At 47.0% G+C, this 14,087-nt stretch overlaps 1 long non-coding RNA gene and 1 pseudogene across 3 annotated transcripts; one reads left to right on the forward strand and one right to left on the reverse strand.

The window, feature by feature from the left end:
• LOC112074007 (pantothenate kinase 3-like) overlaps positions 1–8,666 on the forward strand; it is a 27,107-nt pseudogene extending 18,441 nt beyond the window's left edge.
• LOC139025279 (uncharacterized) lies at positions 12–989 on the reverse strand. Of its 3 annotated transcripts, none has more exons than XR_011476798.1 (4): positions 921–989; positions 461–816; positions 235–306; positions 12–73 (listed from the first exon to the last, which is right to left on the reverse strand). It is a non-coding gene; the product is annotated as an uncharacterized lncRNA (long non-coding RNA). The 3 variants fall into 3 exon arrangements; XR_011476797.1 differs by having other exon boundaries at positions 461–848; positions 921–977; XR_011476796.1 differs by having other exon boundaries at positions 888–972.
• Positions 8,667–14,087: the final 5,421 nt, after the last annotated feature.

The following is a 14,087-nucleotide window of genomic DNA, read 5'->3' on the forward strand; positions in this document are numbered from 1 at the left end:
TGGCTGACCTCCTGTCCTCTTCTTCTCCTCAGATGGCTGACCTCCTGTCCTCTTCTCTCCTCAGATGGCTGACCTCCTGTCTCTTCTCTCCTCAGATGATCTGACCTCCTGTCCTCTTCTTCCCTCAGTTACTGACCTCCTGTCCTCTTCTTCTCCTAGATGGCTGATCTCCGCTTCCTCTTCTCTCCTCAGTTATCTGACCTCCTGTCCCTCTTCTCTCCTCAGATATCTGACCTCCTGCCTCTTCTTCTCCTCAGATGGCTGACCTCCTGTCCTCTTCTCTCCTCAGATGGCTGACCTCCTGTCCTCTTCTCTCCTCAGATGCTGACCTCCTGTCCTCTCTCTCCTCAGTTATCTGACCTCCTGTCCTCTTCTCTCCTCAGTTATCTGACCTCCTGTCCTCTTCTCTCCTCAGATATCTGACCTCCTGTCCTCTTCTTCTCCTCATATGACCTCCTGCCTCTTCTTCTCCTCAGATGGCTGACCTCCTGTCCTCTTCTTCTCCTCAGATGGCTGACCTCCTGTCCTCTTCTTCTCCTCAGTGGCTGACCTCCTGTCCTTCTTCTTCTCCTCAGATGGCTGACCTCCTGTCTCTTCTTCTCCTCAGATGGCTGACCTCCTGTCCTCTTCTTCTCCTCAGATGGCTGACCTCCTCTTCCTCTTCTTCTCCTCAGATGGCTGACCTCCTGTCCTCTTCTCTCCTCAGATAGCTGAACCTCCTGTCCTCTTCTTCTCTCCTCAGTTATCTGACCTCCTGTCCTCTTCTCTCCTCAGATATCTGACCTCCTGTCCTCTTCTTCTCCTCAGATGGCTGACCTCCTGTCCTCTTCTCTCCTCAGTTTATCGACCTCCTGTCCTCTTCTTTCTCCTTTCAGTATCTGCCTGACCTCCTGTCCTCTTCTTCTCCTCAGTTATCTGACCTCCTGTCCTCTTCTTCTCCTCAGATATCTGACCTCCTGTCCTCTTCTTCTCCTCAGTTATCTGACCTCCTGTCCTCTTCTCTCCTCAGATGGCCGATCTCCAGCTGCTGAAGCTAGATGAGCTGGACTGTCTGATACGGGGTGTCCTCTACATAGACTCAGTGGTGTCCAATCCTTCAGAGTGTTACTACTATGAGAACCCTACAGACCCTGAACACTGTGTCCAGAAACCGTTCCCACTGGAGAACCCCTACCCTCTGCTGCTGGTCAACATCGGCTCTGGCGTCAGCATCCTGGCCGTCTACTCCAAGAACAACTACAAACGAGTAACTGGGACCAGGTAATGTTAGCGTACGGTCACTTTGTGGTCAAGCCTTTTGGCCACTGTCACCTGTGTCTATTAACCACATTCAAACCCGAAAAGACGTACATTTGGATTCTATTTCTATTTCTTGCTGTGATTTTAATTTCCTGTTTTACTTCACTGGTTTTATAACATGTAGCCGAGGTGATAAAAGAGAAGCACTTCCTTTCAGAAATGTTTTTCTCTACATGTTGAAATGGGGCCAAGTTGTACCTTGAACCTGTGAAATGGTTTAGCGTTTTGAACTGAGTTTGTTCTGTATTAGCCTGACATATATTAGCCTGACATATATTAGCCTGACATATATTAGCCTGACTTATATTAGCCTGACTTGAATTAGCCTATAGGTCGTTGCCAATAAAACGTTACAATAAGGAGCACAGCGTTCGATTTGGCTGGTGGGGGTCAGATGGCTGACTAGGCATTGGTTTATAATGGCGCCAGAGTGGGGATGGCTGACTAGGCATTGGTTTATAGTGGCTGCCGTTTTACGGCCTCCTAACCAACTGTGTGCTTTTTCGAATTGTATGTAACTTATTTTGTACATAATGTTGCTGTTGCCGTCTTCTATGACCGAAAAGAGATTCTGGATATCAGATCAGCAATTACTCATCTCGAACTAGACAAAGATATTTCTTTAATGAGTCTGACGTGAAGGATATACTGCTTCTCCGAGACCAGGCCCAAATCCACGTCATTCGTGTGAAAAAAAGACGTGGAAAATAAACTGGATGATCGTTCGAGACTATCCTACTGACGGGACATTAAAAACTGTAATATCTTATGTTTCACCGAGTCGTAGCTGAACAACGACGTGGATAATATTAATTTGGCTGTGTACCTGTTCTGTCGATCCACAGAAAACGTCTGGTAAGACAAGGGGTGGTGGTCGGCCTGTATCTATTTGTCAATAAAAGCTGGTTTGCGATGTCTAATATTGAGGAAGTCTCGAGGTATTACTCGCCTGAGGTAGAGTACCTCATGATAAGCTGTAGACCACACTATCTACCTAGAGAGTTTTATCTATTTACCACCACAAACCGATGATGGGACTAACTTAACTTCATATGGGTACCTGGGACGGTAGCGTCCCACCTGGCCAACATCCAGTGAAATTGCAGAGCGTGAAATTCAAAAATACTCAATTCAAATATTTAACATTCTTGAAAATATGTGTTATACATCAAAATAAAGCTTAACTTCTTGTTAATCCAGCCGCCGTGTCAGATTTCAAAAAGGCTTTACAGCGAAAGCAAACCATGCGATTATCTGAGGACGGCGCTCAGCACACAAAACATTACGAACAGTTACCAGCCAAGTAGATTAGTCACGAAAGTCAGAAATAGCAATAAAATGAATCACTTACCTTTGATGATCTTCGTATGGTTGCACTCACAAGACTCCATGTTACACAAATGTTTGTTTTGTTCGACAAAGTCCCTCTTTATATCCAAAAACATCCATTTTGTTCGCGCGTTATGTTCAGTAATCGAATGGCTCAAATGCAAGAGGCAGGAGAAAATTCCAAATAGTATCCTTAAAGTTTGTAGAAACATGTCAATTGATGTTTATAATCAATCCTCGGGTTGTTTTTAGCCTAAATAATCAATATTATTTCAACCGGACAAAAGCTTCATCAATATAAAAGGAAAACAAGAAAGGCGTGCTCTTGGTCACGTGCAGTAACCAGCTCTGAGGACATCCCAGGGTCCACTCACTCAATGTTGTCATTCTCCCTCATTTTTCAGAATAAAAGCCTGAAACAATGTCTAAAGACTGTTCACAACTAGTGGAAGCCATAGGGAACGGAATCTGGGTCCTATCCCTTTAAATGGTGGATAGGCTTTCATTGGAAAAACAGCCATTTCAAAGTAATGGCACTTCCTGGATGGATTTTCCTCAGGTTTTTGCCTGCCATTTTCAGTTCTGTTATACTCATAGACATTATTTTAACAGTTTTAGAAACGTTGGTGTGTTTTCTATCCAATCTACAAATTATATGCATATCCTAGCTTCTGGGCCTGAGTAGCAGGCAGTTTACTTTGGGCACGCTTTTCATCCGGAGGTGAAAATAGTGCCCCCTACCCTAGTGAAGTTAAATCCATTTTACCTTATTTCTACCAGCATGGCACATGTGCAACCAGAGGAGAAAAAAACTCTAGACCACCTTTACTCCACACAGAGACGTGCACAAAGCTCTCCCTCGCCCTCCATTTGGCAAATCTGACCATAATTCTATCCTACTGATTCCTGCTTACAAGCAAAAACTAAAGCAGGAAGTACCAGTGGCTCGCTCAATACGGAAGTGTTCAGATGACACGGATGCTATGCTACAGGACTGTTTTGCTAGCACAGACTGGACTATGTTCCAGGATTCATCCAATGGCATTGATTATACCACCTCAGTCACCGGCTTCAACAGTCAATGCATCGACAACGACGTCCCCACAGTGACTGTACGTACATATCCCAACCAGAAGCCATGTATTACAGGCAACATCCGCATCGAGCTAAAGGCTAGAGCTGCTTTCAAGGAGCGGAACACTAATCCGGACGCTTATAAGAAATCCCTCTATGCTCTCAGACAAAACCATCAAACAGGCAAAGCTTCATTACAGGACTAAGATTGAATCCTACTACACCGGCTCTGACGCTCGTCGGATGTCGCAGGGCTTGTAAACTATTATGGACTACAAAGGGAAACCCAGACGCAAGCCTACCAGATGCGCTAAATGCCTTTTGTACTCTCTTTGAGGCAAGCAACACTGAACCATGCATGAGAGCAGCAGCTGTTCTTGACGACTGTGTGATCACGCTCTCCGTAGCCGATGTGAGCAAGACCTTTAACACAGGTTAACATTCATTAGGCCACGAGGCCAGACGGATTTACCAGGACATGTACTCAGAGCATGCGCAGACCAACTGGCAAGTGTCTTCACTGACATTTTCAACTTCTCCCTGACCGAGTCAGTAATACCTGTTTCAAGCAGACCACCATAGTCCCTGTGCCCAGAAAAGCGAAGGTAACCTAACTAAATGACCACCGCCCCATAGCACTCACGTCGGTAGCCATGAAGTGCTTTGAAAGGCAGGTCATGGCTCACATCAACACCATCATCCCGGGAACCCAAGACCGACTCCAATTCGCATACCGCCCCAACAGATCCACATATGGCGTAATCACACTCCACACTGCCCTTTCCCATCTGGACAAAAGGAACACCTATGTGAGAATGCTATTCATTGACTACAGCTCAGCGTTCAACACCATAGTACCCTCAAAGCTCATCATTAAGCTAAGGACCCTGGGATTAAACACCTCCCTCTGCAACTGGATCCTGGACTTCCTGACGGGCTGCCCCCAGGTGGTAAGGGTAGGCAACAACACATCCTGCCTGTTACCCCCCCCCCCCCGCTCCTGCATGGCCAAGCACGACTCCCAACACCATCATTAAGTTTGCTGACGACACAACAGTGGTAGGCCTGATCACCGACAACGATGAGACAGCCTATAGGAAGGAGGCCGGAGACCTGGCAGTGTGGTGCCAGGACAACAACCTCTCCCTCAACGTGAGGATGACAAATGAGCTGATCGTGGACTACAGGAAAAGGAGGGCCGAACACGCCCCCATTCACTTCGACGGGGATGTAGTGGAACGGGTAGAGAGTTTCAAGTTCCTTGGTGTCCACAACACCAACAAACTATCATGGTCCAAACACACCAAGACAGTCATGAAGAGGGTACGACAACACCTTTTCCCCCTCAGGAGACTGAACAGATTTGGCATGGGTCCACCAGATACTCAAAGTTCTACAGCCGCACCATCGAGAGCATCCTGACCGGTTGCATCACCGTCTGGTATGGCAACGTCCGACCGCAATGCGCTACAGAGGGTAACGCATACGGCCCAATACATCACTGGGGCCAAGCTTCCTGCCACCCAGGACCTACACTACCATTCAAAAGTTTGGGGTCACTTAGAAATGTCCTTTAATTGTCCATTAAAGTAACATCGAATTGATCAGAAACTGAAGATCTGGTACAACGCTGTGTACTACTCCCTTCACAGAACAGCGCAAACTTGCTCTAACCAGAATAGAAAGATGAGTGGGAGGCCCCGGTGCACAACTGAGCATGCGGACAAGTGCATTAGAGTGTCTAGTTTGAGAAACGGATGCCTTACAAGTCCTCAACTGGCAGCTTCATTAAATAGTACCCGCAAAACACCCGTTTCAATGTCAACATTTAAGAGGCGACTCCGGGATGCTGGCCTTCCTTTATTATCCTCAAAGCGGACAAAGAAGGTGTTTAGTTTGTCTGGAAGTGTGACATCGGTGTCCGTGACGTGGCAAGATTTCTTTTTTTGTAGTCCGTGATTTCCTGCATATATTTTAGAGGCTATTTATACAGAAAATTGGTATATAACCCATATAAACTATTTTTCTAATTATACAACAATATTTGGCGGTGACAGTATTTCTATAACAACATTTCTGATACATCACATGCCTTACTTTTGTTTTCCTGCATTAGTAAAAACAGGAAATGCATCACGTATGCCTCTACTTCCATTCATTCCAATTTACTCGTTTTGGATTTCTCCCTGACCAAGATGGCTGCCATTTGGCCCTGTTTTTGAACTTTGAGGGTTTATGACATACCCCCTCTAGTAATTTAATAGAGGCTGCAGGTAGCCTGGTGATTAGAGCGTTGGTCCGCCAGTAATCTAAAGGTTACTAGATTGAATCTCCGAGCTGACAAGGTAGAAATCTGTCATTCTGCCCCTGAACACTGTTCCTAGGCCGTCATTGAAAATAAGAATTTGTTCTTAACTGACTTGCCTAGTTTAAGTTAATAAGGTAAAAAAAAAAAATAGGATCTCTGATTATCTGTTAGCTTTTCCTCCACGGACTGATGTTTGTCCTAGCCTGAAATCCAGAAACTGTTTTGTGCTTACATTCCACTCCGTGTTCTGACAAGGAATGGAATTCTAGCTAAACCAGACTGGTACCCAGGCTATGGTTGCTAAACCAGACTAGTACCCAGGCTATGGTTGCTCCCCTTGCCCTCTGTTTGTTGTCCTTGGTGGTTTTCCGGTCTGGCACATGACCGCTCAGGCCCTGTCTGTCATAATGGTCCTGTGTGTAGTCATAATGGTCCTGTGTGCTGTCATAATGGTCCTGTGTGTAGTCATAATGGTCCTGTGTGCTGTCATAATGGTCCTGTGTGCTGTCATAATGGTNGTCATAATGGTCCTGTGTGCTGTCATAATGGTCCTGTGTGTAGTCATAATGGTCCTGTGTGCTGTCATAATGGTCCTGTGTGCTGTCATAATGGTCCTGTGTGTAGTCATAATGGTCCTGTGTGTAGTCATAATGGTCCTGTGTGCTGTCATAATGGTCCTGTGTGCTGCATGGCTAGAGGCAGGAGGGGACACGGAGCTGTTTCCCCTAGATTCTGATCTTAGTACAGATTTTGAATTTCCATCACCATTCGTTAAGTTTTGGATTTGGTAGAGGGGAAGCTGATCCTAGATCTGTACCTAGGCAGAAACGTCCCCCCCCGGAACCTAGAAAGGAGGAGCCTGGAACATTTTGGAGTGATTTTTTTTTTTTTTAAGAATATGGTGGTAGGTTACTACAGGTTATAACAGTGTCCTGTGTTTCCCCATGCAGCCTGGGTGGAGGGACATTCCTGGGGCTGTGCTGTTTACTGACTGGCTGCTCCAGCTTCGAGGAGGCTCTGGAGATGGCGTCGCAGGGCGAGAGCACACACGTGGATAAGCTAGTGCGGGACATCTACGGCGGGGACTACGAGCGCTTCGGCCTCCCCGGCTGGGCTGTGGCCTCCAGGTAAACCGTTAGCATTAGCCGGAGTGTATTCATCAGTGCACACAGTAGCAACAGGTAGCCTAGCGGTTAAAGAGCATTGGGCCAGTAAGGGAAAGGTTGCTGGTTCGAATCTCTGATCCAACTAACTGAAAAATCTGTCTGTGCCGTTGAGCAATTCACTTAACCCTAATTGCTCTTGTAAGTCGCTCTGGACATGGTGTATTTCTGTCTTGTAGTTTTGGGAACATGGTGTATTTCTGTCTTGTAGTTTTGGGAACGTTGTGTATTTCTGTCTTGTAGTTTTGGGAACGTTGTCTATTTCTGTCTTGTAGTTTTAGGAACGTTGTGTATTTCTGTCTTGTAGTTTTAGGAACGTTGTGTATATCTGTCTTGTAGTTTTGGGAACATGGTGTATTTCTGTCTTGTAGTTTTGGGAACATGGTGTATTTCTGTCTTGTAGTTTTGGGAAACATTGGTGTGTAAAGAGAAGCGGGAGTCCATCTCTAACAGGACCTAGCCAGAGCCACCCTGGTCTCCATCACCAACAACATCGGTCCATCACCAGGATGGTTGCGCTCAACGAGGTACTTCACTACGTCACAATGTAATGGCACCCTATTCTTATATAGTGCATCACCAGGCCCTGGTCAATAGTAGTGCACTATATCTAAACTGCCGTAGTGTATTTTGTACAATTTGAAATTGTGAATAATATAGCGATAATAAATAGAGGAAATAGGCTGCCGTTTCAGACAGGAAATATGTTCAGGATGTTCAGGGGGATGTTCAGGGGGCGCTGGTTGTTCAGGGGATGTTCAGGGGGGGCTGGATGTTCAGGGGGGATGTGCAGTGGGGCGCTGGTTGTTCAGGGGGATGTTCAGGGGGGCTGGATGTTCAGGGGGGGATGTTAGTGGGGCGCTGGTTGTTCAGGGGGATGTTCAGGGGGGATGTTCAGGGGGCGCTTGATGTTCAGGGGGGATGTTGGGGGGCACTTGATGTTCAGGGGGATGTTCAGGGGGGCGCTTGATGTTCAGGGGGATGTTCAGGGGCCTTGATGTTTAGGGGGGATGTTCAGGGGGGCGCTTGATGTTCAGGGGGGGATGTTCAGTGGGGCGCTGGTTGTTCAGGGGGATGTTCAGGGGGGCTGATGTTCTCTCTTTGCCTTCAGCCTCTTTATGATGCTGCTTGTGGAATCTGGATCAAGCAGCATTGTACAGGGCTATGAAGGCACTGGGCTCTGCTTCAGCCAGTCTGCATTGAAACTGTGTTTTATTTTTCAGGTCTGTTGTCATTGATTTTGAGAATTAAACTTAATCTTAAAATATTTATATGAATATCAGGTTGAAATGACCCATCTGTAATCATCCGTTTTACAACCATGAGGCGGTAAGAAAAAAAGGCGTTCCTATTGACCTGTACCCCCCCCCCCCCCTGTTTTGTGTTTCTGTTCAGAACATTGAGAGGGTGGTGTTCGTAGGGAACTTCTGAGGGTGAACACCCTGTCCATGAAGCTACTGTCCTACGCATGACTACTGGTCTAAAGGCAGCTGAAAGCCTGTTCTCAGACACAGGTAAGACTGTCTACTGGTCTGAAAGCCTGTCTCAGACACGAGGTAAGACTGTCTACTGGTCTGAAACCTGTTCTCAGACACGAGGTAAGACTGTTAGTGGTCTGAAAGCCTGTTCCTCAGACACGAGGTAAGACTGTCTTAGTGTCTGAAAGCCTGTTCCTCAGACACGAGGTAAGACTGTATACGGTTGAAGCCCTTCTCAGACACGAGTAAGACTATTACTGGTCTGAAAGCCCTGTTCCTCAGACACGAGGTAAGACTTGTATACTGGTCTGAAAGCCCTGTTCCTCAGACACGAGGTAAGACTGTCTACTGGTCTGAAAGCCCTGTTCCTCAGACACGAGTAAGACTGTCTACTGGTCTGAAAGCCCTGTTCCTCAGACACGAGGTAAGACTGTCTACTGGTCTGAAAGCCCTGTTCCTCAGACACGAGGTAAGACTGTCTACTGGTCTGAAAGCCCTGTTCCTCAGAACGAGGTAAGACTGTCTACTGGTCTGAAAGCCCTGTTCCTCAGACACGAGGTAAGACTGTATACTGGTCTGAAAGCCCTGTTCCTCAGACACGAGGTAAGACTGTTACTGGTCTGAAAGCCTGTTCCTCAGACACGAGTAAGACTGTCTAGGTCTGAAAGCCTGTTCTCAGACACGAGTAAGACTGTCTACTGTCTGAACCCTGTTCCTCAGACATGAGGTAAGACTGTCTACTGGTCTGAAAGCCCTGTTCCTCAGACACGAGGTAAGACTGTCTACTGGTCTGAAAGCCCTGTTCCTCAGACACGAGGTAAGACTGTATACTGGTCTGAAAGCCCTGTTCCTCAGACACGAGGTAAGACTGTCTACTGGTCTGAAAGCCCTGTTCCTCAGACACGAGGTAAGACTGTTATACTGGCTGAAAGCCCTGTTCCTCAGACACGAGGTAAGACGTATCTACTGGTCTGAAAGCCCTGTTCCTCAGACACGAGGTAAGACTGTATACTGGTCTGAAAAGCCCTGTTCCTCAGACACGAGGGTAAGACTGTATACTGGTCTGAAAGCCCTGTTCCTCAGACACGAGGTAAGACTGTCTACTGTCTGAAAGCCCTGTCCTCAGACACGAGGTAAGACTGTCTACTGGTCTGAAAGCCTGTTCTCAGACACGAGGTAAGACTGTCTACTGGTCTGAAAGCCTGTTCCTCAGACACGAGGTAAGACTGTCTACTGGTCTGAAAGCCCTGTTCCTCAGACAGAGGTAAGACTGTCTACTGGTCTGAAAGCCCTGTTCCTCAGACACGAGGTAAGACTGTCTACTGGTCTGAAAGCCCTGTTCCTCAGACACGAGGTAAGACTGTATACTGGTCTGAAAGCCCTGTTCTCAGACACGAGGTAAGACTGTCTACTGGTCTGAAAGCCCTGTTTCCTCAGACACGAGGTAAGACTGTATACTGGTCTGAAAGCCCTGTTCCTCAGACACGAGGTAAGACTATCTACTGGTCTGAAAGCCTGTTCCTCAGACACGAGGTAGACTGTCTACTGGTCTGAAAGCCCTGTTCCTCAGACACGAGTAAGACTGTATACTGGTCTGAAAGCCTGTTCCTCAGACACGAGGTAAGACTGTCTACTGGTCTGAAAGCCCTGTTCCTCAGACACGAGGTAAGACTGTCTACTGTCTGAAGCCCTGTTCCTCAGACACGAGGTAAGACGTATACTGGTCTGAAAGCCCTGTCCTCAGACACGAGGTAAGACTATATACTGTCTGAAAGCCCTGTTCCTCAGACACGAGTAAGACTGTCTATGGTCTGAAAGCCCTGTTCCTCAGACACGAGGTAAGACTTCTAGTGGTCTGAAAGCCCTGTTCCTCAGACCCGAGGTAAGACTATCTACTGGTCTGAAAGCCCTGTCCTCAGACACGAGGTAAGACTATCTACTGGTCTGAAAGCCCTGTTCCTCAGACACGAGGTAAGACTGTTCTACTGGTCTGAAAGCCCTGTTCCTCAGACACGAGGTAAGACTGTCTACTGGTCTGAAAGCCCTGTTCCTCAGACACGAGTAAGACTGTTACTGGTCTGAAGCCCTGTTCCTCAGACACGAGGTAAGACTTCTACTGGTCTGAAAGCCCTGTTCCTCAGACACGAGGTAAGACTATCTACTGGTCTGAAAGCCCTGTTCCTCAGACACGAGGTAAGACTGTCTACTGGTCTGAAACCCTGTTCCTCAGACACGAGGTAAGACTGTCTACTTGGTCTGAAAAGCCCTGTCCTCAGACACGAGGTAAGAATATCTACTGGTCTGAAAGCCCTGTTCCTCAGACACGAGTAAGACTATCTACTGTCTGAAACCCTGTTCTCAGACACAGTAAACTGTCTACTGGTCTGAAAGCCCTGTTCCTCAGACACGAGGTAAGACTGTCTACTGGTCTGAAAGCCCTGTTCCTCAGACACGAGGTAAGACTTGTACTGGTCTGAAAGCCCCTTCCTCAGACACGAGGTAAGACTGTCTACTGGTCTGAAAAGCCCTGTTCTCAGACACGAGGTAAGACTGTCTACTGGTCTGGAAAGCCCTGTTCCTCAGACACGAGGTAAGACTGTCTACTGGTCTGAAAGCCCTGTTCCTCAGACACGAGGTAAGACTGTCTACTGGTCTGAAAGCCCTGTTCCTCAGACACGAGGTAAGACTGTCTACTGGTCTGAAAGCCCTGTTCCTCAGACACGAGTAAGACTGCTACTGGTCTGAAAGCCCTGTTCCTCAGACACGAGGTAAGACTGTCTACTGGTCTGAAAGCCCTGTTCCTCAGACACGAGGTAAGACTGTCTACTGGTCTGAAAGCCCTGTTCCTCAAACGAGGTAAGACTGTCTACTGGTCTGAAAGCCCTGTTCCTCAGACACGAGGTAAGACTGTCTACTGGTCTGAAAGCCCTGTTCCTCAGACAGAGTAAGACGTTACTGTCTGAAAGCCCTCCTCAGACACGAGGAGACTGTCTACTGGTCTGAAAGCCCTGTTCCTCAGACACGAGGTAAGACTGTTACTGGTCTGAAAGCCCTGTTCCTCAGACACGAGTAAGACTGTCTTACTGGTCTGAAAGCCCTGTTCCTCAGACACGAGTAAGACTGGTTACTGGTCTGAAAGCCCTGTTCCTCAGACACGAGGTAAGACTATCTACTGGTCTGAAAGCCCTGTCCTCAGACACGAGTAAGACTGTCTACTGGCTGAAAGCCTGTTCCTCAGACACGAGGTAAGACTGTATACTGGTCTGAAAGCCCTGTTCCTCAGACACGAGGTAAGACTGTCTACTGCTGAAAGCCTGTTCCCGACACGAGGTAAGACTGTCTACTGGTCTGAAAGCCCTTTCCTCAGACACGAGGTAAAGACTGTATACTGTCTGAAAGCCCTGTTCCTCAGACACGAGGTAAGACTATATACTGGTCTGAAAGCCCTGTTCCTCAGACACGAGGTAAGACTGTCTATGGTCTGAAAGCCCTGTTCTCACACGAGGTAAGACTATCTTGGTCTGAAGCCTGTTCCTCAGACACGAGGTAAGACTATCTACTGGTCGAGAAGCCCTGTTCCTCAGACACGAGGTAAGACTGTCTACTGGTCTGAAAGCCCTGTTCCTCAGAACACGACGGTAAGACTGTCTACTTGGTCTGAAAGCCCTGTTCTCAGACACGCAGTAAGACTACTACTGGTCTGAAAGCCCTGTTCCTCAGACACGAGTAAGACTATATATGGTCTGAAAGCCCTGTTCCTCAGACACGAGGTAAACTACTACTGGTCTGAAACCCTGTCCTCAGACACGAGGTAAGGACTATCTATGTCTGAAAGCCTGTTCCTCAGACACGAGGTAAGACTGTCTACTGGTCTGAAAGCCCTGTTCCTCAGACACGAGGTAAGACTCTGCTACTGGTCTGAAAGCCCTGCTCCTCAGACAGAGGTAAGATATACTACTGGTCTGAAAGCCCTGTTCCTCAGACACCGAGGTAAGACTATCTACTGGCTGAAGTCCGTTCTTCAGATACGAGGTAGACTGATACGGTCTGAAAGCCCTGTTCCTCAGACACAAGTAAACGTCTCACTGGTCTTGAGAAGCCCTGTTCCTCAGTACGAACGAGGTAAGACTGTCTCTGGTCTGAAAGCCCTGTTCCTCAGACACGAGGTAAGACTGTCTACTGTCTGAAAGCCCTGTTCCTCAGACCGAGGTAGACGTCTACTGGTCTGGGAAAGCGCCTGTTCCTCAGACACGAGGTAAGACTGTCTACTGGCTTGAAAGCCCTCTAGACACGAGGTAAGACTGTCTACTGGGTCTGAAAGCCTGTTCCTCAGACACAGGTAAGACTGTCTACTATGGTCTGAAAGCCCTGTTCCTCAGACACGAGTAAGACTGTCTACTGGGTCTGAAAGCCCTGTTCCTCAGACACGAGGTAAGACGTTCTACTGGTCTGAAAGCCCTGTTCCTCTAGACACGAGGTAAAGACTGTCTACTGGTCTGAAAGCCCTGTTCCTCAGACACGAGGTAAGACTGTCTACTGTCTGAAAGCCTGTTCCTCAGACACGAGGTATACGTACTGGCTGAACCCTGAACCTAGCGGAACGACTTACTGAAATATGAAGCCACATGTATCCTCCAGACACGAGGTAAGGGACTGTCATACTCAGGTACTGAAAGCCCGTTCCTCAGACACGAAGGATAAACAGACTGAATCTACTGGCTGAAAGCCCATGTTCCTCAGACCACGAGGTAAACTGTCTAACTGGTCTGAAAGCCCTGTTCCTCAGACACGAGGTAAGACTGTCTACTGGTCTGAAAGCCCTGTTCCTCAGACACAAGGTAAGGTATTCAGTCAACCTGAAGTAAAGCCCTAGTGATGGAGTAGAATAATATTTTTTTAATTCCCTTGACGATGTATCTGCTTGGTTCAGTCTGTACAGTACCTTCAGAAAATATTCACACATCTTGACTTTTTCCACATTTTTGTTAAGTTACAAGGTGATTTAATAATCATTTTTACACAAAATACTCTGTCAAAGGTGAAGAAAAATGTGAACATTTGTAAAACAATGTAAAATATAACACTAATATCTTGATTACATCAGTATTCAACCCCCTGCGTCAATACATTTTAGAATCACTTTTGGCAGCAACTAAAGCTGTGAGTCTTTCTGGATAAGTCTCTTAAGAGCTTTGCACACCTGGATTGTACAGTATTTGCACATTATTCTTTTAAAAATTGGTTGTTGATCATTGCTAGACAGCCATTTTCAAGTCTTGCCATATATTTTCAAGCTGATTTTAAGTCAAAACTGTAATTAGGCCACTCAGGAACATTCAATGTCATCTTGGTAAGCAACTCCAGTGTATATTTGACCTTGTGTTTTAGGTTATTGTCCTGCTGAAAGCTGAATTTCTCTCCTAATGTCTGGTTTGA

The sequence above is a fragment of the Salvelinus sp. IW2-2015 genome, unplaced genomic scaffold, assembly GCF_002910315.2.
Source record: "Salvelinus sp. IW2-2015 unplaced genomic scaffold, ASM291031v2 Un_scaffold2460, whole genome shotgun sequence".
NCBI classification, from domain to species: domain Eukaryota; kingdom Metazoa; phylum Chordata; class Actinopteri; order Salmoniformes; family Salmonidae; genus Salvelinus; species Salvelinus sp. IW2-2015.